General features: G+C 37.9%; 1 non-coding gene across 1 annotated transcript; it reads left to right on the top strand.

Annotated features, from left to right (window-relative positions):
• Positions 1 to 520: 520 nt before the first annotated feature.
• Positions 521 to 627, top strand: LOC114401009. Its single transcript, XR_003664125.1, has one exon. It is a non-coding gene; the product is annotated as a small nucleolar RNA R71 (small nucleolar RNA).
• The last annotated feature ends 26283 nt before the right edge of the window (positions 628 to 26910 follow it).

Raw genomic sequence — 26910 nt, 5'->3', positions numbered from 1 at the left:
AAGGTTAGGGTGATTCCTCCATCCAGGGTTGTATCTATTGCTGGAGAGGTCATAATTGTTCTGCTGTGGTTGATTTTGCTGCTGAGGTTGAGGAGGTCTATTGTAAATATTTGCAGCATAAGCTTCAGGCTACTCAATCGCTCCAGGTTGCTACATGGAAGGGCAAAGGTCTGTATGGTGGTCAGCAGAGGAGCACAAACCACAAACCCTTGCAATAGGTACAGATTTCTGATTCAAGGCCAGCTGGGTTACCAAGTTAACCAATGCATCCAGTTTGCCTTCAAGCTTCTTAGTCTCAGATGATGCAGCTGAGTTTGTAGCTACCTCATGCACTCCTCTAATGACTATGGCATCATTTCTGGCGCTAAACTGCTGAGAGTTGGAAGCCATCTTCTCAATTAAATTTCTGGCTTTAGCAGGAGTCATGTCTCCAAGGGCTCCACCACTGGCAGCATCTATCATACTTCTCTCCATATTACTGAGTCCTTCATAAAAATATTGGAGAAGAAGCTGCTCCGAAATCTGATGGTGAGGGCAACTGGCACATAGTTTTTTAAATCGCTCCCAGTACTCATACAGGCTCTCTCCACTGAGTTGTCTAATACTTGAGATATCTTTCCTGATGGCTGTGGTCCTGGAAGCAGGGAAATTTTTTTCTAAGAATACTCTCTTAAGGTCATCCCAGCTCGTGATGGACCTTGGAGCAAGGTAATACAGCCAGTCCTTTGCCACTCCCTCCAGAGAATGAGGAAAAGCCTTCAGAAATATGTGATCCTCCTGGACATCTGGGGGTTTCATGGTGGAGCAGACAATATGAAATTCCTTCAAATGTTTGTGCGGGTCTTCACCTGCAAGGCCATGAAACTTTGGAAGCAAATGAATCAGTTCAGTTTTAAGAACATATGGGACATCCTCATCAGGGTATTGGATGCACAAGCTTTCGTAGGTGAAATCAGGTGCAGCCATTTCCCTTAGAGTCCTCTCACGGGGTGGAGGTTGTGCCATGTTCTCAGAATGTGCAAAATTAGAATGCTCAGAATCAGAATGCTCAAAATATAATGCTCAAGATCAGGATGTTCAAAATCACCAATAACAGAATGCACATATTCACCAGTAATGGAATGCTCAGAATGATCAAAAGGTATAAAATGATGCCTAACTAATCTATGAAATGTCCTATCTATCTCAGGATCAAAGGGTTGTAAGTCAGATGGATTGCCTCTAGTCATACACTACATTCAGCATGCACACAACTAGTTGCCTTGTCATGTAAATAAAGGTGTAGGTTTGAACTACAGCTACCCTCAAATGATATCCAAATGACTTGAAATTTTGTGAGCAACCTTATAAAATGATGAGAAGATAGCACAAAAAATTTCAGACAAAAATTCAAAGTCTAACTATGAAAGCTAAAAATGGTAGGTTAAGAAAAATAAGTGAATAAAACTTGAAAAATAAAAAACTTTTGACAGAATCACTCTTTTTGGACGATGGAGACCTCGGCTGGCCTATGGCCGGCTCCCATGGCATAGGAAATTTTTTTCTACCCCAAATGCATATATAATAATTGTGATTCTGATAACCGGAGCAAAAGTTATGGCCGTTTGAAGTTTTGGCAAACACAAAATTTGCTACTTTTTTGGAACTTTCAAATCTGACCAAACTAAAGGCTCTAGCTATTTTTCCCACAAAATATGGATTAAAAGAAGTTACCACAAAAAACTTCAGCCAAAAATAACAACCCTAGCTACTAAAACAAAAAATCACAAATAATTCAGCATGGGTGGTCGCTAAAATCCGTCTCTAATTGATTTCTACTACTACTATGTTTTGCCGCAAGCAAAAGTGGTTGCTAAGTCCGTCGCAAAACTCTATTCACAGCAAAACACCCAAGACTGAAATAGGGGAAACGCTTAATGGGAAAACTGAAACAGAACACACACTAAACAAAATACCAGGACACTAAACAACACTAACACACATACTAACACAATACTAACAATTAATCATAAAACACGAAAGGATTAAACACACACACTAGCTAGCTATTATGAACCTTTGGACACTGCTCCACGGCAACGGCGCCAAATTTGATCGAGGCCGTACCCGAATCAAATAAACATGAAAATGCAGTAACTAGGAAGTGATCCTAGGTCGTTTCCCAACGAGCAGTGACAAACCAAATGTTCATAATATACTTGCAGTAACAGTAACGATTGGGGGGGTTTGTTTGTTTTGTGATTAAAGAGCAGAACAAGTAAACTAGAATACGAAACTACTAATATTAAAAATGGGTTGTTTCCTCTGATTCAGAAGCCATTCTCTTATCCTGGGTTATGGAGAATTTGTCCCTATCAGTCAACCACTTAATCCAACCCTATTTCAATTTACTAAGCGAAAATCAACTTAGGGTTTTCAATACGTGATTAGGCACCACATACACCAGTTAGCCCTTCGTCCATTAAGCATGAACGCAAGTTAGGCTCAGAGGCAATTAATCGAACACGAAGCGTGCACTGATTAATATTCATGAATTTGGGATAACTGGTGAAGGGAAAACTGCCAGGAAACCACATTACAAGCGAAACCTCAAAGAGAGTTGGGCTTCGTCCTCAAAAGGAAACAACACCAGAAAATCTAGCCTTCCATGGATTCAAACAGAAAACGCAAATGAAACATGAAGCAGAAACGTAAATGAACAGAAACGTAAATGAACAAAAACGTAAATGAACAGAAATGTAGACGAAACAGAAACGTAAATGAGAGTAGAAGAAGAAGCAAGAACGAAATTGTAATTAGAAGTAGAAAACATAAAATTGCATTATGTGAACAGTAGCATCAAAGCAGAAAACGTAAACCCTAAAACAAAAGCTCTGAATAATGAATAGCATAACAGAATGCCTTGCACGAATCCCAAGGCTGCTATTTAAAAAGAGTCACTCAAAGTCACTGGGCCCTATTACAATACTCTGGCCCAAAACGAAATAAACACTGAACAACATAAAATAAAATTGCGAAATTTCCTAATTATCTAAGGTAAGCGCTGCTTAATTTGCCCTCTTCAAGTCCATAACCAAAATCCGGATTAAGCCCAATGTTTCATTAATTCCTGAAATTAGATTAAAAACATCAAATTAGCTAAATGAGCCCAAATAACAAAACTGCCTGATTAATTGACAATTAAGACCAATCAGTAATTAAAATGGTGCAAAAAGGGTTTAGAAAATAGAAGAAAATGATGGCACATCAGTAAGATACGAACAATAAGATAGTGAAGGATGCGGCTTTCAAGAGCCAATGAACCGGCACGCAGCCTTCCGGTCATATCCACTTGGTTGGTGCAAACCAACCGGTGGGCATCATGCATAGAAAAATCAAATTTCCAATCATCATCTAGTGTACCTTCAAATGGTGCACCTTCGCTAGACAATTGAGTCAAATCATAGAAGAGGGATTGGTCAATGACCATCTTTATCCCATAGACCTCTGAAATCAAGGTACTTTCTTGAATTTCAAGATTAGAATAAAAAGATTTTACCAATTCAAAATACACAGGCAATTTTAGAGACATAAAGGGAATGAGATTTGATTTTTGAAATGCTTGAATGCATTCGAAACTCTCATCAGAAAAGAAATCCATATCTATAAACTTAGGGTCTATGATAGAATGAGAGGAGAAGAGGTTTGTGTACCGTATATGTTGTTCTTCTAATGAGAACAATGAGGATGAGGAAATGGAAGAAGGAATTGGAGTATCCTGAGCCTCAGAATGTTGTTGGCTTCTACTCGAAGAACCTTTGTGCTTCTTTGATGCTTCCGCCATTTGAGAGACTTATTTGAAATTTCAATTGGTTGAAATGAAAGAGAATGAAAAAAGATGAATTTTGGGCTTTATGGGAAGTAATTTGGACAAGAAATGAGTGAGTTATGGCAGAAAGAAAAATTGGGAACGAGGGTTTCGCGAGAGAAATGGAGGTTCTGGTTCGTGAATTCTGAAATTTGAATTTATAAGCACTATGGACGCGTTGTAATCGATTACAACATTTGGTAATCAATTACCCTCTTCCTGATTAGCTTTTTAGGAAAACTGAGTGCTGAATGAATTCTTAGAGTGAAAGGATTTGAAAAGGGGTCAAAATATTTTATATCTAAAAACTCTTATATGAAAATAAATATATATAACATAATAGATTTTTGAAAAAGCATTATGAATATCTTTTAAGCAAGTAATTCACATATCATACAAAAAATCATGCAAGAATCATATGTACTATCAACTATTTGTTTTAACAATAAACTTCATGCTTCTAGAAAGAAAATAACTCAATCAAACACATAAACATATAGCAATCAATCAAGACAAACAAATAAAATTTTGTTAGTCATCATATAAACAAGTTAATTGAAATAAAAATTTCAACCAACTATATTTAAAAGAGAATGGTTTTGATGTTACCTTTTTCATGATTTAAGTGCCTATATCTTCAAAGATGGAAGTCAGACTTTTGTTTCTTGCTTAATCTTCTTGAGAGATGTTCTCATCGCTTTCATAGTCCTTGGATAGAAGGTTGATCTCCTTCTCCGAACCATCGGATGAGTCATTGTCATCCCAAGCAATATACGCCTTCTTGGATCTTCTTTCTTTATAGCTTTTCTTCTCATTCTTCTCGGGCCATAACTCATTTGTGGGGCAGTTTGCCTTTATGTGACCGGGTTGATTACACTTGTAGCATTTAAGTGTAGGAGAAACTTCTTGGGATCTCTTCCCATTGTTGAAGTTATGACTTCTCTCCATTCTTTTATTTTTGATGAATTTATGAAACTTCTTCACAAAGAGTGAGAAGTCTTCTTCATCATCAAATTCTTTTTTTTTTCTTCGTCTTCTTGCATTAAGGAGGAGGCTTTGAGTGCTATGCTTCTTTTCCTTTTGTCGGTCTCTTCATTTTGATTGAGATGTTGAAGTTCCATTTCATGTTCCTGCAATTTGCCAAACAAAGTGGCAAGAGACATAGAGGAAAGGTCTTTACTTTCAAAAATGACAGTTACCTTGGGCTGCCATTCCCTACTTAGACATCTTAAAACTTTATTAGTTAAATCTTCATTAAGGAAGATTTTTCCTAAGGAGGCAAGATGCTTAACTATGTGTGTGAATCTTTTTTGCATACTATGGATGTTCTCATTAGGATTCATCCTAAATAATTCATATTCATGTGTAAGGGTATTGACTCTAGATCTTTTCACATCAGTGGTGCCTTCATGTGTAAGTTGGAGAGTATCCCACATCTCGTTTGCATTTGAATAGTTTGACACTCTAAAATACTCATATATTCCTAGGGCAGAAGTGATGATGTTTTTGGCTTTAAGATTATATTGGATTCTTCTTCTATCCTCTTCAGTCCATTTATCTCTAGGTTTTTGTGTTGTTGTGCTAGTGCTTGCATCGACTATGGTGGGTATGTAAGGTCCTATTTCTATTGCTTTCCAAATGTTTAAATCTATGGCTTCAATAAAGATTTGCATTCGGGTTTTTCAATAGTGGTAACCCTCACCATTAAAGATAAGTGGCCTATGGATGGAGTTTCTTCAGGAAACAGAGAATTTGAGGAGGCCATGAATCTTGAAGTTGTTAAACTTTCTACAAGATACCTGCTCTGATACCACTTGTTGGATCAAGTGGCCTCAGAATAATTAAGAAGGGGGGGTTGAATTAATTATTAACGTGTCTTGACAAATTAAAAATCTATCCTTCTTAATGTTACTAGATTCAATTAGACTTTTACTACTAAGTTAAGAAAGTAAAGAATAGAAATAGAAACTTAACCAAAAGTAAAAGCGGTAATTAAAAGTACACAGTGGAAATTAAAGAGTGTAGGGAAGAAGAAGACAAGCACAAGATTTATACTAGTTCAGCCACAAACCATGCCTACATCCAGTCCCCAAGCAACCTGCGGTTCTTGAGATTTCTTTCAACCTTGTAAAATTCTTTACTAGCCAAAGATCCACAAGGGATGTACCCTCCCTTGTTCTCTTTGAAAAACCAAGTGGATGTACCCTCCACTTGAACTGATCCACAAGAGATGTACCCTCTCTTGTTCTCAGTATAACAACCCCCAAGTAGATGTACCCTCCAATGTGTTGGGACAAAGAATTCCCAGGCAGTTAGTCCTTTGAATCATTGTAAGGGGAAACAAAAGATATATCAGGCGGTTAGTCCTTTGAGATCTTTTGTTTAAAGGGAAGGGAAGGATCAAAAGAATTCTCAGGCGGTTAGTGCTTTGAATCTTTTGGAAGAGAGAAGGGAGACACAAAAGAATTTAGGCGGTTAGTCCTTCTATTCTTTTGGCAAAGGGAGAAGAGAATGAAAAAGAATAGCACAAGTTTTTGATCAAAGAACTTTTCTTGAAAGAGAAAGGATTGAACAAAAACTTTTAGAAAGATGAAGAGAAATGAATTAGAAAGATCTGTAAAAAACTTGTTGAAAGATGATGAAAAGATATTGAAAGATGTTGAAGGATGATATGAAATTCATGCCATGGTCATATATTTATAATCTCTTGATGACTCAAGTTAAAGTTTGTGACTCTTGGTAATTTCTTTAAAACTAGTCACCCTTTAAAAATTGTGACTCTTTTGAAAACTAGTCAGTTAAAAAGTTGTGACTTTGAAAAAAATACCTTCAGAAACAAGTCACTTAAAGAATTGTGACTTTTGGAAATTTATTTTTCGAAATCAGTCACTGGTAATCGATTACCATCAAGGTGTAATCGATTACATATCAACAGATGTGACTCTTCATGTTTAAATTTGAAAATTAAAACGTTTAGAAACACTGGTAATTGATTACAAGTATTGTGTAATCGATTACACAAGTTTAAAATGATTTGAAAATGTTTAAACACAAGTTGTGACTCTTGAAATTTGAAATCTAATGTTTTAAAACACTGGTAATCGATTACATGCTCATGGTAATCGATTACAGCTTTGTAAATTAGTTTTGAAAACAATGCTGGCTACTGGTAATCGATGACTACCTTCTGGTAATTGATTACCAGAGAGTAAAACTCTTTGGTAATGATTTTGTGAAAACTTCTTGTGCTACTCAATGTTTTGAAAAACATTTTTAGTACTTATCTTGATTGAGTCTTCTCTTGATTCTTGAATCTTGAGTCTTGAATCTTGGTCTTGATTATTCTTAAATCTTGATTCTTGAAACTTGATTCTTGAATCTTTGGAATTTGCTTATCTCTTGATTCTTTGGCATCATCAAAATAACCTTGGAAGCCATTGCTTCCGTAGACTTATATCGGCTTTTATGGAGTGGTGGCATATGGAAACGAGCAGTTTCCATCTTCTAGTTGGAGAGGTCACCATCACCTTCGATGATGTGGTGTCTTTGCTTCATCTGCCCATCATAGGCGCATTCCACAGCTTTGACACAATTCATGTCGACAAAGTAGTGTTGATGTTAGTGGAGTTACTTGAAGTCACTGGAGATGAAGCTAGAGCTGAGACAGTACGGTGTCATGGGGCATACGTACACCTATCGTGGCTACGAGAGATTTATCATAGTAAATGTGAGGCCGAACACTGGACTGTAGCAACTCGAGGTTTTTTGCTGCATTTGTTAGGTTACACTATTTTTGCTAATAAGAGTGCAACACATGTGCATGTGGTGTTCTTGGACGTCTTTCGAGACCTCAGTCAGAGTGGAAGCTACGCATGGGTGTAGAAGCAAGCTTCATGATGATGAATCAAGTTGATTAAAGTAGTTTTGATAATGACAGATGATGACAAAAAGCCTAAAGAATGATTTCAAGATTAAGTCAACAAGTTCAAGATCAAGTTTAATTTCAAGTTTCATGAGAAGAAATCAAGAAGATTCAAGAATTAAGAGAAGTTTGATTTCAAGATTCAAGAGAAGAAATCAAGAAGACTTCACAAGGGAATTATTGAAAAGTTTTTTTTCAAAAAACAAACATAGCACAATTTTGTTTTTCAAAAGAGTTTTTCTCAAAATTTTCTAAGTTACTAGAGTTTTTACTCTCTGGTAATCGATTACCAATTTCCTGTAATCGATTACCAGTGATAAAATTTGATTTCAAAAGTTTTCAATTGAATTTGCAACGTTCCAATTGATTTCAAAATGGTGTAATCGATTACAAGATATTGGTAATCGATTACCAGTGTATCTGAACGTTGAAATTCAAAATCAATTGTGAAGAGTCATATCCTTTCATAAAAAGCTTTGTGTAATCGATTACATGGTTTTGGTAATCGATTACCAGTGACAAGTTTTGAATAAAAATCAAGAGATATAACTCTTCAAATGGTTTTCAGGTTTTTCTAAAGGTTATAACTCTTCTAATGGTTTTCTTGACCAGACATGAAGAGTCTATAAAAGCAAAACCTTGACTTGCATTTGAAGAATATTTATTTACAACTTTTTCATATATTCTTTTACAACCTTTGAATCTCTTTGAACATCTTCTTCTTCTTCCCTTGCCAAAAGCTTTCTAAGTTTTCTGGTTTCCAAACCTTGTTCTTTCACAGAAAACAAAAGTGTGCTATTCATCTTTTCATTCTCTTCTCCCTTTACCAAAAAGAATTCGCCAAGGACTAACCGCCTGAATTCTTTTTGTGTCTCTCTTTTCCCTTTTCCAAAAGAACGAAGGACTAACCGCATAAATTCTTTTGTGTCTCCCTTCTCCCTTGTCAAAGAATTCAAAACGACACAGTCTAAGAATTCTTTTGATTCTTCCCTTTCCCATAAACAAAAGATTTCAAAGGACTAACCACCTGAGATATCTTTTGTTTCCCTTTCACAAAGTTTCAAAGGACTAACCGCCTGAGAACTTTGTCTTAACACATTGGAGGGTACATCCTTTGTGGTAAAAGTAGAGGGTACATCTACTTGGGTTGTTGTACCTGAGAACAAGAGAGGGTGCATCTCTTGTGGATCAGTTCAAGTGGAGGGTACATCCACTTGGCTATTCAAAGAGAACAAGGGAGGGTACATCCCTTATGGATCTTTGCTTGTAAAGGATTTTATAAGGTTGAAAAGAAATCTCAAGGACCGCAGGTCACTTGGGGACTGAATGTAGGCACGGGTTGTTTCCGAACCAGTATAAAACTCTTGTGTTTGTCTTGTTCTTCCCTACACTCTTTAATTTCAGCTGTGCACTTTAATTATCGCTTTTACTTTTGGTTAAGTTTCTATTTCTGTTCTTTACTTTCTTGACATTATAGTAAAAGCCTAATTGAATCTAGTAACATTAAGAAGGATAGATTTTTAATTAGTAAAGGTTCACTAATAATTAATTCAACCCCCCCCTTCTTAATTATTCCGAGGCCACTTGATCCAACAATGGGGAGTTGCCGTCCTAGTGCATATGTATGATAATTTGAATGATGCTTGTAAGAGCGGTGACAGACAACTTGCTAGATATATCACACTATTACAGGTAATTATTATTGATTGTTATTTAATTGTTTTTAATATGTTCATTTGAAATTTTTTTTGTTCTAATCAAATTGGTGTAGTGTTGGATTTATGAGCATTTTCCATCTATTATTGAGGCTTTTACGGACTCATACTATGATGAAAGGTCACCACGTGTCTGCTACTAGACATCTACGAAGGCCTCTACGATGGCATTACTAGCATCGACGTATTGGAGGCATCTAGATCAACTGACGACTGTTGATGTTTGTTAAATGCCTTACAGTGACCACCGTGCAGTTCGAGAGTTTGACCTCATTTCATGTTTTTCTGGACATATCCGATGAGGTCTCGTTGTCGTCATACACCGACCATAGAGGGTGGTGTGGCAATTTGGGTATGTTTAGATGATTCCTCCACACCGTACGGGTTCAAGACTGTGCTTCAAAGATATTGACGACAGATGGATGCATTTCTCTGACTACCTTGCATCGGTGGGCCAGATTTGTGTTGTGCATGGACAATGTGCACCGGACTACATGGATTGGTTCTACATGATTTCACATCCATTCATGAAGCTGGCACAACCTGGTGATCCACCCAGACATCCAGCTGTCATGCAAGATGAGACATATATGGAACCAGATATGCCTAAGTACCCGGTGGCAACAATAGCTATAGAGGAAGCACCTGCACAAGCACCTTCTGATGTGGAACAGCCTAGACATGTAGTGGTAACATATATATTCATATTATTCTTAATTTCATTTAATTTAATTATGCAATATGGTTATACCTTATTCGTTGTTGTCAATGTCATAGGAGGCTTGCTAAGCAATTGCAGAAAGGTTGGAGCGGTTGCTTAACCTAAGAATAGTGATTGAAGGCACAAATACATACGATGTCATGCAAGACTGCCTAAGGATCACTAGGGGTATCATTGTGGATCACAATATATATGTACGGTCGCGACGAAGGCAGCACATAGATCACGCATGGAGACTATGTTTATCATTTGAGGACTATGTTTACACTTTTTTACGAAAATTTGTAGACTATGTTTATCATTTTATTTTATTTGACAACATTTTTGTTTTATCAATTTTATTTAAATTGTTTTTAATATTACTATTGCCAAACATAAATTATTTTACCCTAAAGTGTAACACTAAACCTTGGTTTTCACTTCACAGTTAACTCTAACAACGCATGTAAGACTAAACCCTAAGTATTATAGTAACCCTAAACAATGAACTTTAATGGAAGATATAATACATAATTACGAGAATTTCCAGTGAAACAATTATATATTAATGTAGTACATTACAATGTCATCAGAACCTAAATGTTCACTCTTCACTTAAATCAACATAGTCTCTTTTCAACATCACCAAATTTCTGCACTGATGCATTCTACTAATATATGGAGTTGGCCACTGCTTTGTCTGAGGATGACAATTCCTTGACCATAACAAAGCTAGAGGCGGTAAGGGACAACAATCTCTTAAATAAACCTATTACACATACACAAACAATTTCAACTTATGATAACACAATTAATTTCATTAATTTAAAAATACCATTACGATGAATCTACCTAAACAAAATGATTGCCAAAGATGTGACCAATACATATTATGCGATGCACAGAAGAATTTGTTGGTGGTTGACTTCTAAGAGGAAAAAATGTCATGCTCTGTTGCAGAGACAATGATACAATGATAACATTATACCTTGATGCAATGACATATTCCATCTCGGTTATATCCATCCACTTATCCATAGTAACCTGCATGAACCAACTATACGAATTACATTTATTTAAACTAAATTTTAAATAAAAAAACATAAATTACATGCCATGGATAATCCATCAACAAGTAGGGACCTCTTTAATTCTTCAAATATGTCTATGCCACCAAAGAGGTTGATATACTCATTAGAACATTTGGTAAGTTCTTTAAGCAAATGGTCACCAACGACCATGAATCTTCACCCATACCTAATAACCCAACAATTGCACGATATCCACAGTTACCGTCAGCTTTCACATCCACAATGTTTTCAATGGAATCGTGAATGAACGGATGAAATTAATCCAACATCGGCATAGTCCTTCTTGGAATGGCTTGGTTAGAAGATGATGAACTACGTTTGACTGAAGAATTACTATTTTGCATAGAATGTAAAACATCAACATACTCCTAGTAAGACGGATGACGCTTTGTTGATCTTCGAAGTTTGGTTATTGGTTTCTTCTGTGCACCTTTGGTGTTGACATTCTCTGGAGGAGGATACATAGAGTTTAGATCAGGGTAGGCAATTTCCCGAAGTTTACTCTTTAGAGTAACTTTGTCACAAATGTCAAGCTCTTCAAATCACTTGGATATGGTTTCCATCTCTTCAGTTATGGTCACTTGGGGCTTAGATAACCCTTGGTCTGAAAAACTTATCCTCCGCCAAAACATATGGATTGTCTCAAGCGGTATGGTACCAAGAACCTATTTGGATAGCTCACATGCACATGGGAGACCGTGAGTAGTTCTCATGACACATCCACAATGAGAAGGGTTTTTGCCAGCATAATGTACACGCTCATACTCAGTAGCAATCTGATTTAAAGCATACCTTGATACCATGCCAAGTAGCCTCTTGTATAAGGTAACTTTAAAAACATGTCCCACCACATGTGTACTTGTCTTAAAGATGCCTTAATTTCAGTGTGTTGTAGCGTGATCATGTTGTTCATGGCATCCTAAACACTACATAGGTCTCCAAGGCTATTTTGTAGTAGTCTTTTTAAAGCCCTATAAGTAGATTCAACCCTCCATTTCAAATACACAAAAAACAATAAACAAATACAATAATTAAAATCCATGAATTCATCAACCCTAATAAAAAATATGAACATTTTCATACCTGTTTGTTGTTGTGTTTCCTAAGTGCCTCACCTTATTCGTCCAGGCTTTAACAAATTTTTCCTTGTGGGGAATTATCCATGTTTCATTGACATAGTCAACAAACATCGGCCATGGTGAATAGGCAATTTCAAACTTCTTAAGGCAATCATCAAATTGATGCTCGGAACGACAATCAACCAAACTCCCCTAGGCATCCATGACATACTCCCATGCATTTTTTTGACCAATTAGGGATTTACATCTTGCCTTGAAATTCTTGTCAATGTGAAACCTACACAACAAGTTGGTGCACTCAGGGAATACAATTTTCACGGCATTCATCAATGTTAGGTCTCTGTCGGTCACAATAACTCTAGGAAGGGTATCACGTCTTAGAAAAAGACCTTAAAACCAATCTAGAGCTCAAACCATATTATTTACACGTTCTCCCTCCAAATATGCAAAACTAGCAGAGAATGTCATCCCTGTTGGTGTCACACCAACAAAGTCAAATAATAAGAGTCTGTACTTGTTTGTTTTGTGGGTACTATCTATCAAAAACACTAAATTACATGCATTACATAACTTCACTACATCAGGATGACACCAGAAGATATCACGTACAACATCTTTATCCTTTAATCTATGCCAATGAATATACTGATTTCGTTCAAGAAGCTTAATTAAATGTTGCATTTCAGTATCACTACCTCTTATGGAAGAACGATATGCACTTCTTGCATTATACATTTGTTTGATTGTTGTACAACTATTGGCATTGTGCTCCTTCAACGTTAGAAGAATATTTCTTAGTTTCACCATTGACTTTGTCATATAAGCAATAATTGTCTTCTCATCCTTAGTCAATCGACCAGCGTATGGATGTCCAACTAATGACTTGGCCAATTCATGATTGTGACTCCCACACATTAACTTCATCATCCATCCTTGACCTCCAACCACTGGTTTCCCATGAAGCTTAAAGGGACACCCACATTTCCTACTACCAGTAATTCTTCTCACAAAATCTTTCTTCCTAGACCCATACTGACCACTCCTTTTACAACCAATTAACATAAATGAAGTCCTTCCTCTCATACCAATGTTTATGTCTGACCTCAAAATCATCGTGACAAATCCAATTTCATAAGCAACCGATGGAGCCCACTGCAAAATATCATCTTGGGTAGCAAACACCTACAATGCAATCCACACAAGTTTAGTCTTCAAAGGGACATTCATTTTATTAATTTAATAACAATAAATCACATTATTACATGAGAAGTATTAAACACATCAGAATGATCAATATGTTCTTCATTCACACCAGCTTCACCTTCATTTTCATCATTTATATCAACTTCTTCAGACAATATACTGTCATACATCCATTGATCTTTGTCCATCTTAACAAGACATTCAAAATTTTCAACATCACAAACAAACAACCCCTAACCGCACCATACATATACTATCACACAAAACCCTACGTAATTTTTTATTGCATATCATTTTATAAACATTAAAATTAATAACCCTATATATTAAAAACCAATAACATCAACTTTTTATACTTACAATTCATAACCACCATATAATACATAAAAAATTATAACTGCAACATATGTAGTAAAGTAAATTATTTTATTCAACTTAATTCTAATTCATCAAATTATTACCACACAAAACAATCAATTTTAGACCATAAAAACTCAAATAAATTATCCATAAATTACAATTATAATTTATCTTACAAATCATACCATTTTCAAAATATAAAAATAAGTAATTATAAATTAATTATCATTCTACACTTCTTTAAAAATATTTAAAACAATAATACGAATTAAATTTCAAATAAACATATAAACAAATAATTTTTATTTACACATTAAATTAATATTTTTAACAATCATACTAACATATTTATAATTAAAATTTTTTATAAATTTAATATTTCTTTTAATTTTAAAAAAAAAATTAAAATCTATATAAATCATACGGATTATCTAATTCGTATAAGTCATACGAATTATCTAATCCATATAAATCATACGGATTATTTAATCCGTATAAATCATATGAATTACTTAATCCGTATGACTCATATGGATTAAATAATCCGTATAAATCATACGGATTAAGTAATCCATAAGTTTTAATATAACTTACGGATTACATAATCGGTATAAATCATACGGATTATGTAATCCATAAGTTATATTAAAACTTATGGAATACTTAATCCATATGTTACGTAAATAAAAAAAATTTAACGGTGTACCTCCGACGTATCTCCATTAACAACCGAACCAACCATTGCAACAATCACCACCGACGAACCTCTGTAACACTTTCACCTCGACCGAAGCGGCAATGTGCACCTCTCACAACAATGAAAAACCAAGAGGAAACAGAGAAAGAGAAGAACAAAGCGTAACTGAAAAAAGCAACTTAAAAAGGAAGAAGAAAGCATATGGGCATTTTCGGAATTAAGTAAAATTGTTGGGTGCACAAGCAATAATGTTAGTGCACCTAGCAACATCCATCATTTCCATCTTTGGAGACTGCGTACGGACCCTGGCCCTATATTAAGCTTTAGCATACAATCAGATTGTCATAAAACATTCCAATAAGGAGGAATAGAAACAATAAGAATAGAAGGGGAATGCTCAGGAAGTAGACAGTGAAGAAAAGGTGACATTTTCACTGTTTCTTGAGGCATCTTGTCTTTTTCTCTACTTATATAAAATGCACTGGAAACTAAGAAGTGAATCAGAACAAAAGGAGCATAAAGGTATATATATAAATATATGTTGGAGATGTTAATTTTGGAGAGCAATGGTGCCATCAAATGACAATGAAATATCACTTTCTTAATTTTATGTGTTATTGGATTTGAACTAATTCTGGTCCCTATATGTTCTCAATTTTAGTTCGTTAGTTACAAATTAAATCAAGAATAATTCCACATACCGAAACTGATTTGAAAATGATAATTAAATTGTAAATAAATATTATGCATATATAATGAATTAACGATCTAATTAATTATATATAAATAATAAACTATAATATCATATATCTAAAAAAAATCTTTTAGTGTATATAATGCCGTGGCTAATTGGTTTTCTCATGAAAGTAGAGGAAGACAAAAAACCGAGGCAATTATCCTTGGTTTTTGTTGAGGAATTAGAAATCTATTGCTACCATGATATGATACTAGAGTAAATGCCCCTAGCTTCTTGGTGTCATGGTAATATCCTAAAGAAAGTAATTTCTCTCTTTATATTTTACTCACGTAATTCATACTTTCCAAGGAAATCTTTCTTCCACACTTTATATACTACATATATGCATGTGTACAAAAAATAATTTCATTCACTAGAAGATAAAAGTATCTAGCTTTAATCCTTATTGTCTTTTGCAGTTTGCTTTAACGGAGTCATTTTTTATTGAAGCAGATTGGGATCAGGTATTGCTCAGATTTATTACATTAGAGAGTAATAAATATGTACATACCCAACAGTAATTCTGAGTATATGATTTATAGGATGGTATACAATACTGTTAGTGCTTAGCTCTACTGAGTGTTTAAAAGATTGGCTAAGATTTTGTTAAAACATAAGCACTTAGACAATGAAGGAAAGCTGGAGTTGCTGCACATGATGTCCAACGTTATGTCAAGGAATAAGATCGGGCTGCACAATGCACAAGGCAAGATAAAATGTCAAATGAAGAATTGAAGTTGCAGGATCCACGATGTCGGATACAATGTCCTGACATCCTGCCCGAAAATACTGGAGTTGCTGCACAATGCATAAGTCAAGATAAAATGTCAAATGAAGAATTGAAGCTGCAGAATCCACGATGTCGGACACGATGTCCTGACATCTGGCCCGAAAATACTGGACACATAAATCTGTTATATCTTTAACAGATTGTTGTGCAGTTAGCAAGAGATAAGATGATCTATCTTCTGGAACGAATTAAAAGATAATTAAAGTTCGAATTTCAAAGTAGAAGAGTTCGTTCAGGGATTAAAGATTAAAGATAAAAACTAAAAGATCAAACTGTATCTTTTAGTTCTTTAACTGCAGATTTTCAGGAAGAATGATAGATCTCCTCCAGCACAAGCAGTTGCAGCCCAGAAACGCACATTGCTATATAATCATGGAGGCTGCACGAGTTCTGTACCAAGTCCGGGATTGAAGAGTTATTTTGTGAGTTTTGGGACTTGAGTGTTTTGTGAGCCACCTTGATGTTACTCTAACATCAAGCGTCGGACCTAGTGTGTAGAGTTGATCTCTTGTGTGTAGAGTTGATCTCTAGTGTGTAGGGTTGATCCCTTTTGTTCAGAGTTGATCTCTGGTGTGTCTTTGATTTGATTGTAAACACGGGAGTGTGAGTAAGAGGGAGTGAGCGGGGTTCTCATATCTAAGAGTGGCTCTTAGGTAGAGATTGCACGGGTAGTGGTTAGGTGAGAAGGTTGTAAACAGTGGCTGTTAGACCTTGAACTAACACTATTTTAGTGGATTTCCTCCCTGGCTTGGTAGCCCCCAGATGTAGGTGAGGTTGCACCAAACTGGGTTAACAATTCTCTTGTGTTATTTACTTGTTTAATCTGTTCATACGGACACATACAATCTGCATGTTCTGAAGCGTGATGTCGTGACATCCTGTACGACATCTGTCCCCAGTATCAGAATTTCAATTGGTATCAGAGCAGGCACTCGAAATCACTGAGTGAGATCTAGGGAGATAAATTCTGATGAACATGGAGAAAGAAGGAGGACCAGTGAACAGACCACCAATTCTGGATGGGACCAACTATGAATACTGGAAAGCAAGGATGGTGGCCTTTCTCAAATCACTGGATAGCAGAACCTGGAAAGCTGTCATCAAAGGCTGGGAACATCCCAAGATGCTGGACACAGAAGGAAAGCCCACTGATGAATTGAAGCCAGAAGAAGACTGGACTAAAGAAGAAGACGAATTGGCACTTGGAAACTCCAAAGCCTTGAATGCTCTATTCAATGGAGTTGACAAGAATATCTTCAGACTGATCAACACATGTACAGTGGCCAAGGATGCTTGGGAGATCCTGAAAACCACTCATGAAGGAACCTCCAAAGTGAAGATGTCCAGATTGCAACTATTGGCCACAAAATTCGAAAATCTGAAGATGAAGGAGGAAGAATGTATTCATGACTTCCACATGAACATTCTTGAAATTGCCAATGCTTGCACTGCCTTGGGAGAGAGGATGACAGATGAAAAGCTGGTGAGAAAGATCCTCAGATCCTTGCCTAAGAGATTTGACATGAAAGTCACTGCAATAGAGGAGGCCCAAGACATTTGCAACATGAGAGTAGATGAACTCATTGGTTCCCTTCAAACCTTTGAGCTAGGACTCTCAGATAGGGCTGAAAAGAAGAGCAAGAATCTGGCTTTCGTGTCAAATGATGAAGGAGAAGAAGATGAGTATGACCTGGATACTGATGAAGGGCTGACTAATGCAGTTGTGCTCCTTGGAAAGCAGTTCAACAAAGTGCTGAACAGAATGGACAGGAGGCAGAAACCACATGTCCAGAACATCCCTTTCGACATCAGGAAAGGTAGTAAATACCAGAAAAGGTCAGATGAAAAGCCCAGTCACAGCAAAGGAATTCAATGCCATGGGTGTGAAGGCTATGGACACATCATAGCTGAATGTCCCACTCATCTCAAGAAGCAGAGGAAAGGACTTTCTGTATGTCGGTCTGATAATACAGAGAGTGAACAAGAAAGTGATTCTGACAGAGATGTAAATGCACTCACTGGGAGATTTGAATCTGCTGAAGACTCAAGTGATACAGATAGTGAAATCACTTTTGATGAGCTTGCTATATCCTATAGAAAACTATGCATCAAAAGTGAGAAGATCCTTCAGCAAGAAGCACAACTGAAGAAGGTCATTGCAGATCTGGAGGCTGAAAAGGAGGCACATGAAGAGGAGATCTCTGAGCTTAAAGGAGAAGTTGGTTTTCTGAACTCTAAACTGGAAAACATGACAAAATCAATAAAGATGCTGAATAAAGGCTCAAATACGCTTGATGAGGTGCTGCAGCTTGGAAAGAATGTTGGAAACCAGAGAGGACTTGGATTTAATCCTAAGTCTGCTGGCAGAACAACCATGACAGAATTTGTTCCTGCCAAAAACAGCACTGGAGCCACGATGTCACAACATCGGTCTCGACATCATGGAACGCAGCAGAAAAGGAGCAAAAGAAAGAAGTGGAGGTGTCACTACTGTGGCAAGTATGGTCACATAAAGCCCTTTTGCTATCATCTACATGCCCATCCACATCATGGAACTCAAAGTAGCAACAGCAGAAAGAAGATGATGTGGGTTCCAAAACACAAGATTGTCAGTCTTGTTGTTCATACTTCACTTAGAGCTTCAGCTAAGGAAGATTGGTACCTAGATAGCGGCTGTTCCAGACACATGACAGGAGTTAAAGAATTCCTGGTGAACATTGAGCCCTGCTCCACTAGCTATGTGACATTTGGAGATGGCTCTAAAGGAAAGATCATTGGAATGGGAAAGCTAGTTCATGATGGACTTCCTAGGCTGAACAAAGTACTGCTGGTGAAGGGACTGACTGCAAACTTGATCAGCATCAGTCAGCTGTGTGATGAAGGATTCAATGTAAACTTCACAAAGTCAGAATGCTTGGTGACAAATGAAAAGAGTGAAGTTCTAATGAAGGGCAGCAGATCAAAGGACAACTGTTACCTATGGACACCTCAAGAAACCAGTTACTCCTCCACATGTCTATCCTCCAAAGAAGATGAAGTCAGAATATGGCATCAAAGGTTTGGACATCTGCACTTAAGAGGCATGAAGAAAATCATTGACAAAGGTGCTGTTAGAGGCATTCCCAATCTGAAAATAGAAGAAGGCAGAATTTGTGGTGAATGTCAGATTGGAAAGCAAGTCAAGATGTCCCACCAGAAGCTTCAACATCAGACCACTTCCAGGGTGCTGGAACTACTTCACATGGACTTGATGGGGCCTATGCAAGTTGAAAGCCTTGGAGGAAAAAGGTATGCCTATGTTGTTGTGGATGATTTCTCCAGATTTACCTGGGTCAACTTTATCAGAGAAAAATCAGACACCTTTGAAGTATTCAAGGAGTTGAGCCTAAGACTTCAAAGAGAAAAAGACTGTGTCATCAAGAGAATCAGGAGTGACCATGGCAGAGAGTTTGAAAACAGCAGGTTTACTGAATTCTGCACATCTGAAGGCATCACTCATGAGTTCTCTGCAGCCATTACACCACAACAAAATGGCATAGTTGAAAGGAAAAACAGGACCTTGCAAGAGGCTGCTAGGGTCATGCTTCATGCCAAAGAACTTCCCTATAATCTCTGGGCTGAAGCCATGAACACAGCATGCTACATCCACAACAGAGTCACACTGAGAAGAGGGACTCCAACCACACTGTATGAAATCTGGAAAGGGAGGAAGCCAACTGTCAAGCACTTCCACATCTTTGGAAGTCCATGTTACATTTTGGCAGATAGAGAGCAAAGGAGAAAGATGGATCCCAAGAGTGATGCAGGAATATTCCTGGGATACTCTACAAACAGCAGAGCATATAGAGTATTCAATTCCAGAACTAGAACTGTGATGGAATCCATCAATGTGGTTGTTGATGATCTAACTCCAGCAAGAAAGAAGGATGTCGAAGAAGATGTCAGAACATCGGGAGACAATGTAGCAGATGCAGCTAAAAGTGCAGAAAATGCAGAAAACTCTGATTCTGCTACAGATGAACCAAGCATCATTCAACCCGACAAGAAATCCTCCATTAGAATCCAGAAGATGCACCCCAAGGAGCTGATTATAGGAGATCCAAACAGAGGGGTCACTACAAGATCAAGGGAGATTGAGATTGTCTCCAACTCATGTTTTGTCTCCAAAATTGAGCCCAAGAATGTGAAAGAGGCACTGACTGATGAGTTCTGGATCAATGCTATGCAAGAAGAATTGGAGCAATTCAAAAGGAATGAAGTCTGGGAGCTAGTTCCGAGACCCGAGGGAACTAATGTGATTGGCACCAAGTGGATCTTCAAGAACAAAACCAATGAAGAAGGTGTTATAACCAGAAACAAGGCCAGACTTGTTGCTCAAGGCTACACTCAGATTGAAGGTATAGACTTTGATGAAACTTTTGCCCCAGTTGCTAGGCTTGAGTCCATCAGATTGTTACTTGGTGTAGCTTGCATCCTCAAATTCAAGCTGTACCAGATGGATGTGAAGAGCGCGTTTCTGAATGGATACCTAAATGAAGAAGCCTATGTGGAGCAGCCAAAGGGATTTGTAGATCCAACTCATCCAGATCATGTATACAGGCTCAAGAAGGCTCTCTATGGATTGAAGCAAGCTCCAAGAGCTTGGTATGAAAGGCTAACAGAATTACTTACTCAGCAAGGGTATAGGAAGGGAGGAATTGACAAGACTCTCTTTGTCAAGCAAGATGCTGAAAACTTGATGATTGCACAGATATATGTTGATGACATTGTGTTTGGAGGGATGTCGAATGAGATGCTTCGACATTTTGTTCAACAGATGCAATCTGAATTTGAGATGAGTCTTGTTGGAGAGCTGACTTATTTTCTGGGACTTCAAGTGAAGCAGATGGAAGACTCCATATTCCTCTCACAAAGCAAGTATGCAAAGAACATTGTCAAGAAGTTTGGGATGGAGAATGCCAGCCATAAAAGAACACCTGCACCTACTCACTTGAAGCTGTCAAAAGATGAAGCTGGCACCAGTGTTGATCAAAGTCTGTACAGAAGCATGATTGGGAGCTTACTATATTTAACAGCTAGCAGACCCGACATCACCTATGCAGTAGGTGTTTGTGCAAGATATCAAGCCAATCCTAAGATAAGTCACTTGACTCAAGTAAAGAGAATCCTGAAATATGTAAATGGCACCAGTGACTATGGGATTATGTACTGTCATTGTTCAGATTCAATGCTGGTTGGGTATTGTGATGCTGATTGGGCAGGAAGTGCAGATGACAGAAAAAGCACTTCTGGTGGATGTTTCTATTTGGGAACCAATCTTATTTCATGGTTCAGCAAGAAGCAGAACTGTGTGTCCCTATCTACCGCAGAAGCAGAGTATATTGCAGCAGGAAGCAGCTGTTCACAACTAGTTTGGAAGAAGCAGATGCTCAAAGAGTACAATGTCGAACAAGATGTCATGACATTATACTGTGACAACTTGAGTGCTATTAATATTTCTAAAAACCCTGTGCAACACAGCAGAACCAAGCACATTGACATCAGACATCACTATATCAGAGAGCTTGTTGATGATAAAGTTATCACACTGGAGCATGTTGACACTGAGGAACAAATAGCAGATATTTTCACAAAGGCATTGGATGCAAATCAGTTTGAAAAACTGAGGGGCAAGCTGGGCATTTGTCTGCTAGAGGAATTATAGCAGCTACTGCTATCTGAACGTGCTCAAACGTCTCACTTAACATTAATAGCACGTTCACTACTAAGCCAAAACGAATTCGACCGTTGCTTCACACGCCCCTCTACATTCCTCATTCAAACTTATATTTTCGTGGTAATCTCGTTTTCAGCATTCCCCAACAGCTCTCAGAAATTTGCGAAACCATTCCAAACGCTCTGCTTTTCCATGGCTACCTCACCAAAAGAAACTTCAGCTCCTGGTTCACCCTCTGTACCATCATCTCCGCACCAGGGACAACCTGAATTCAACATCCAACCCATACAAATAATTCCTGGTCAAGCCCCTGTTCCTGAAAAACTGGTTCCCAGAAGACAACAGGGAGTGAAGATTGCTGAAAACCCTAGCCTTGTAACAAGTCCTAGGGAAGTAGACACGGAGATGGACAAGAAAATCCGCAGTATTGTGAGTAGCATTTTGAAAGACGCCTCTGTTCCTGAAGCTGATGAAGATGTCCCAACATCTTCCACCCCGAATGTTTCTGTGCCTGATGTTGAGAAAGATGTTCCAACATCTTCCGGCCCAAATGCTGAAGTACTCTCTTCACCCAGTGAAGAGGAATCAACAGAGGAAGATGATCAAGCCGCAGAGGAGACCCCTGCACCACGGGCACCAGAACCTGCTCCAGGTGACCTCATTGACCTTGAAGATGTAGCATCTGATGAAGAACCCATTGCCAACAGGTTGGCACCTGGCATTGCAGAAAGACTACAAAGCAGAAAGGGAAAAACCCCCATCAAGAGGTCTGGACGAATCAAAACTATGGCCCAGAAGAAGAGCACTCCAATCACTCCTACCACATCCAGAAGGAGCAAGGTTGCAATCCCCTCCAAGAAGAGGAAAGAAATTTCCTCATCCGATTCTGATGAGGATGTCGAACTAGATGTCTCGACATCAAAGAGGGCCAAGAAATCTGGGAGAAAGGTGCCTGGAAATGTCCCTGATGCACCATTGGACAACATCTCATTCCACTCCATTGGCAATGTTGAGAGGTGGAAATTTGTATATCAACGCAGGATTGCTTTAGAAAGAGAACTGGGAAGAAATGCCTTGGATTGCAAGGAGACCATGGAACTCATCAAGGTTGCTGGACTGCTGAAGACTGTCACCAAGTTGGGAGATTGCTATGAAAGTCTAGTCAGGGAATTCATTGTCAACATTCCCTCTGACATAACAAACAGAAAAAGTGATGATTATCAGAAAGTGTTTGTCAGAGGAAAGTGTGTTAGATTCTCCCCTGCTGTGATCAACAAGTACCTGGGCAGACCTACTGAAGGAATGGTGGATATTGATGTTTCTGAGCATCAGATTGCCAAGGAAATCACTGCCAAACGAGTCCAGCATTGGCCAAAGAAAGGGAAGCTTTCTGCAGGGAAGCTGAGTGTGAAGTATGCAATTCTGCATAGGATTGGCGCTGCAAACTGGGTACCCACCAATCATACTTCCACTGTTGCCACAGGTTTGGGTAAATTTCTGTATGCTGTTGGAACCAAGTCCAAATTTAATTTTGGAAACTATATTTTTGATCAAACTGTTAAGCATTCAGAATCCTTTGCTGTCAAATTACCCATTGCCTTCCCAACTGTATTGTGTGGCATTATGTTGAGTCAACATCCCAATGTCTTAAACAATATTGACTCTGTGATGAAGAGAGAATCTCCTCTATCCCTGCATTACAAACTGTTTGAGGGGACACATGTCCCAGACATTGTCTCGACATCAGGGAAAGCTGCTGCTTCAGGTGCTGTGTCCAAGGATGCCTTGATTGCTGAACTCAAGGACACATGCAAGGTGCTGGAAGCAACCATCAAAGCCACCACAGAGAAGAAGATGGAGCTAGAACGGCTGATCAAAAGGCTCTCAGAAAGTGGCATTAATGATGGAGAAGCAGCTGAGCAAGAAGATGAAGAAGCTGAGGAAGAAGAAGAAGAAGCCGATGACGAAGATGCAGCAGAGGATACAGAATCCGATGATGATGATTCTGAAGCCACCCCATGATCATCAGACCTTTATATTTTTTGCTTTTTACTAGCTATAAGGGCATGTGCCTTTGAACAATTGATTGTTATTGGTCTGTAATATTTGCACATTAAGTTCATGCATTCTACTTTTGTCAAATTCTGTCTAAAAAGGGGGAGTAATAGTATTATGCTTGCTATTATGCATGATTTTGAGCAGTAGGATACTATGTATGCAATAGTCGTATTATGCATGATTGATACGATGTATGGCAGTAGGAAACGATGTATGCATGATTCATGATTTTGAGGGGGAGTTGTATGAATATGATCTTGAGGGGGAGACTGCTGCTACTGAGGATGACTGATGTAAGCTACTAGAAGCTGATAGAAGATGCTGCAGTAAGAGCATGAAGACAGGGGGAGCAGAAAGCTGATGTCACAAGAGATGTCTTGACATCCTGGAAAGACTAGTAGCTGATAGAAGATGCTGCAGTAAGCATGAAGACAGGGGGAGCAGAAGCAGAAAGCTGATGTCACGTGAGAAGTCTTGACATCCTGGAGAAGACTTGTAGATTTGCAACTTGAAGAATTTCCGCTGTGCTTGATTACTCTGATAATGAAAGTTGCTGATCCCACTTGCATAACTGCTCGTACCTGCTCAGGAAGTGTCTAAGTATGTTTTAGACAAAATTTGCCAAAGGGGGAGATTGTTAGTGCTTAGCTCTACTGAGTGTTTAAAAGATTGGCTAAGATTTTGTTAAAACATAAGCACTTAGACAATGAAGGAAAGCTGGAGTTGCTGCACATGATGTCCAACGTTATGTCAAGGAATAAGATCGGGTTGCACAATGCACAAGGCAAGATAAAATGTCAAATGAAGAATTGAAGTTGCAGGATCCACGATGTCGGATACAATGTCCTGACATCCTGCCCGAAAATACTGGAGTTGCTGCACAATGCATAAGTCAAGATAAAATGTCAAATGAAGAATTGAAGCTGCAGAATCCACGATGTCGGACACGATGTCCTGACATCTGGCCCGAAAATACTGGACACATAAATCTGTTATATCTTTAACAGATTGTTGTGCAGTTAGCAAGAGATAAGATGATCTATCTTCTGGAACGAATTAAAAGATAATTAAAGTTCGAATTTCAAAGTAGAAGAGTTCGTTCAGGGATTAAAGATTAAAGATAAAAACTAAAAGATCAAACTGTATCTTTTAGTTCTTTAACTGCAGATTTTCAGGAAGAATGATAGATCTCCTCCAGCACAAGCAGTTGCAGCCCAGAAACGCACATTGCTATATAATCATGGAGGCTGCACGAGTTCTGTACCAAGTCCGGGATTGAAGAGTTATTTTGTGAGTTTTGGGACTTGAGTGTTTTGTGAGCCACCTTGATGTTACTCTAACATCAAGTGTCGGACCTAGTGTGTAGAGTTGATCTCTTGTGTGTAGAGTTGATCTCTAGTGTGTAGGGTTGATCCCTTTTGTTCAGAGTTGATCTCTGGTGTGTCTTTGATTTGATTGTAAACACGGGAGTGTGAGTGAGAGGGAGTGAGCGGGGTTCTCATATCTAAGAGTGGCTCTTAGGTAGAGATTGCACGGGTAGTGGTTAGGTGAGAAGGTTGTAAACAGTGGCTGTTAGACCTTGAACTAACACTATTTTAGTGGATTTCCTCCCTGGCTTGGTAGCCCCCAGAAGGTTGTGTTATTTACTTGTTTAATCTGTTCATACGGACACATACAATCTGCATGTTCTGAAGCGTGATGTCGTGACATCCTGTACGACATCTGTCCCCAGTATCAGAATTTCAAATACCCAAGACCTAATGCTCCCATTTGTAATTATAATTACGTCAACTACTAATACTATTAGTTGAAGCCCAAATCCTTAAATACCAACACTAATAACCATATTTAAAAAAATAATAACAATAATAACAGGAGAATTTAGAAGGGTGTTTTGGTGCACATCAGCAGGTAAAAATAACTAGGAAGTAAGATGCAGTGAAAATAAAAGTGGTAGAAAGTTAAATCGTTAAGAGATGAAATGGGATACCTGCCACCAAGTACTTCCCATCTTGGGTAAATGTAGCCTCTATTTGAAGCTGGAAGATTGTGAGTTAGGCCACATAAGTGGTAACGAGTGGAGCATCCAAGAGACAGTGGGCATTAATTAACGTGAAAATGCTGACCTGGCCATGTTCACTGAAAGTATCGAGTCCCACAATACCAAGGTCAAGATCTCCAGATAACAATTTTCAAATCTAGAATGTAAATAAAAAGTAAGGAAATCAATTGTCTAAGTGCCATCAAGAATTGAAGACTGAAGTCTCAAGAATACCTTCTGCTTTATTAATCTATTTTTCCATATTAAAAAAAAAAAGTTGGCTGGAACAACATAAATCTATTGCTACAATATATTGCTTCTCAATTTGCTTTCCTAAAACAAAACTATCTTGTACATGTAACTTATGCATGATAATATTATGCATACAACAACCAACTAGAAAACTATAGTACCTCACTAACACGACTTTGCAAAGCTAGGGTCAAAACTTTGCGCCTGTAATGCCATAATGCATGGGCTACCCGATGTACTTGCAGAGCATCATGACCCTGTGGAACATAGCACAACATCATTATATCACAATAATTTTACAAGTTCATCTAAAATTAACGGAAAAGGCCTTTCCTTTTTCCTCAGTTGGCTTTTCCAGGCAGCTTTCATTGAACTTATTCAGGCATTGGTATTACAATGAAACATGATAATAATGCATATGGTTAGAGGAATGGCTTAATGGTGTATAAAGAAAAGAAATGATATTTAATATAAAAAGCTTGATTTATTTTTATGTCAAGGGGGGGGGGGGGGAGCATTAGAATGAAAATACTTAAAATAATTTTTTACGACATCGTTTTGACGACGGTTGTGAAAGACCCATCTTAGAAAGCATGCCGATGGCATTTTTGTAAATCCTGATATCTATAACAAAGGCAGTTTTCAAAACCCGTCGTCAAATGAGCTATTCTACGATGGTTATTTAAATAACCGTCTTAGAATG

This window comes from Glycine soja, chromosome 19, assembly GCF_004193775.1.
Source record: "Glycine soja cultivar W05 chromosome 19, ASM419377v2, whole genome shotgun sequence".
NCBI lineage: Eukaryota > Viridiplantae > Streptophyta > Magnoliopsida > Fabales > Fabaceae > Glycine > Glycine soja.
The sequence above is the reverse complement of the archived record's forward strand: the minus strand, read 5'-3'. Positions and strand labels throughout refer to the sequence as shown.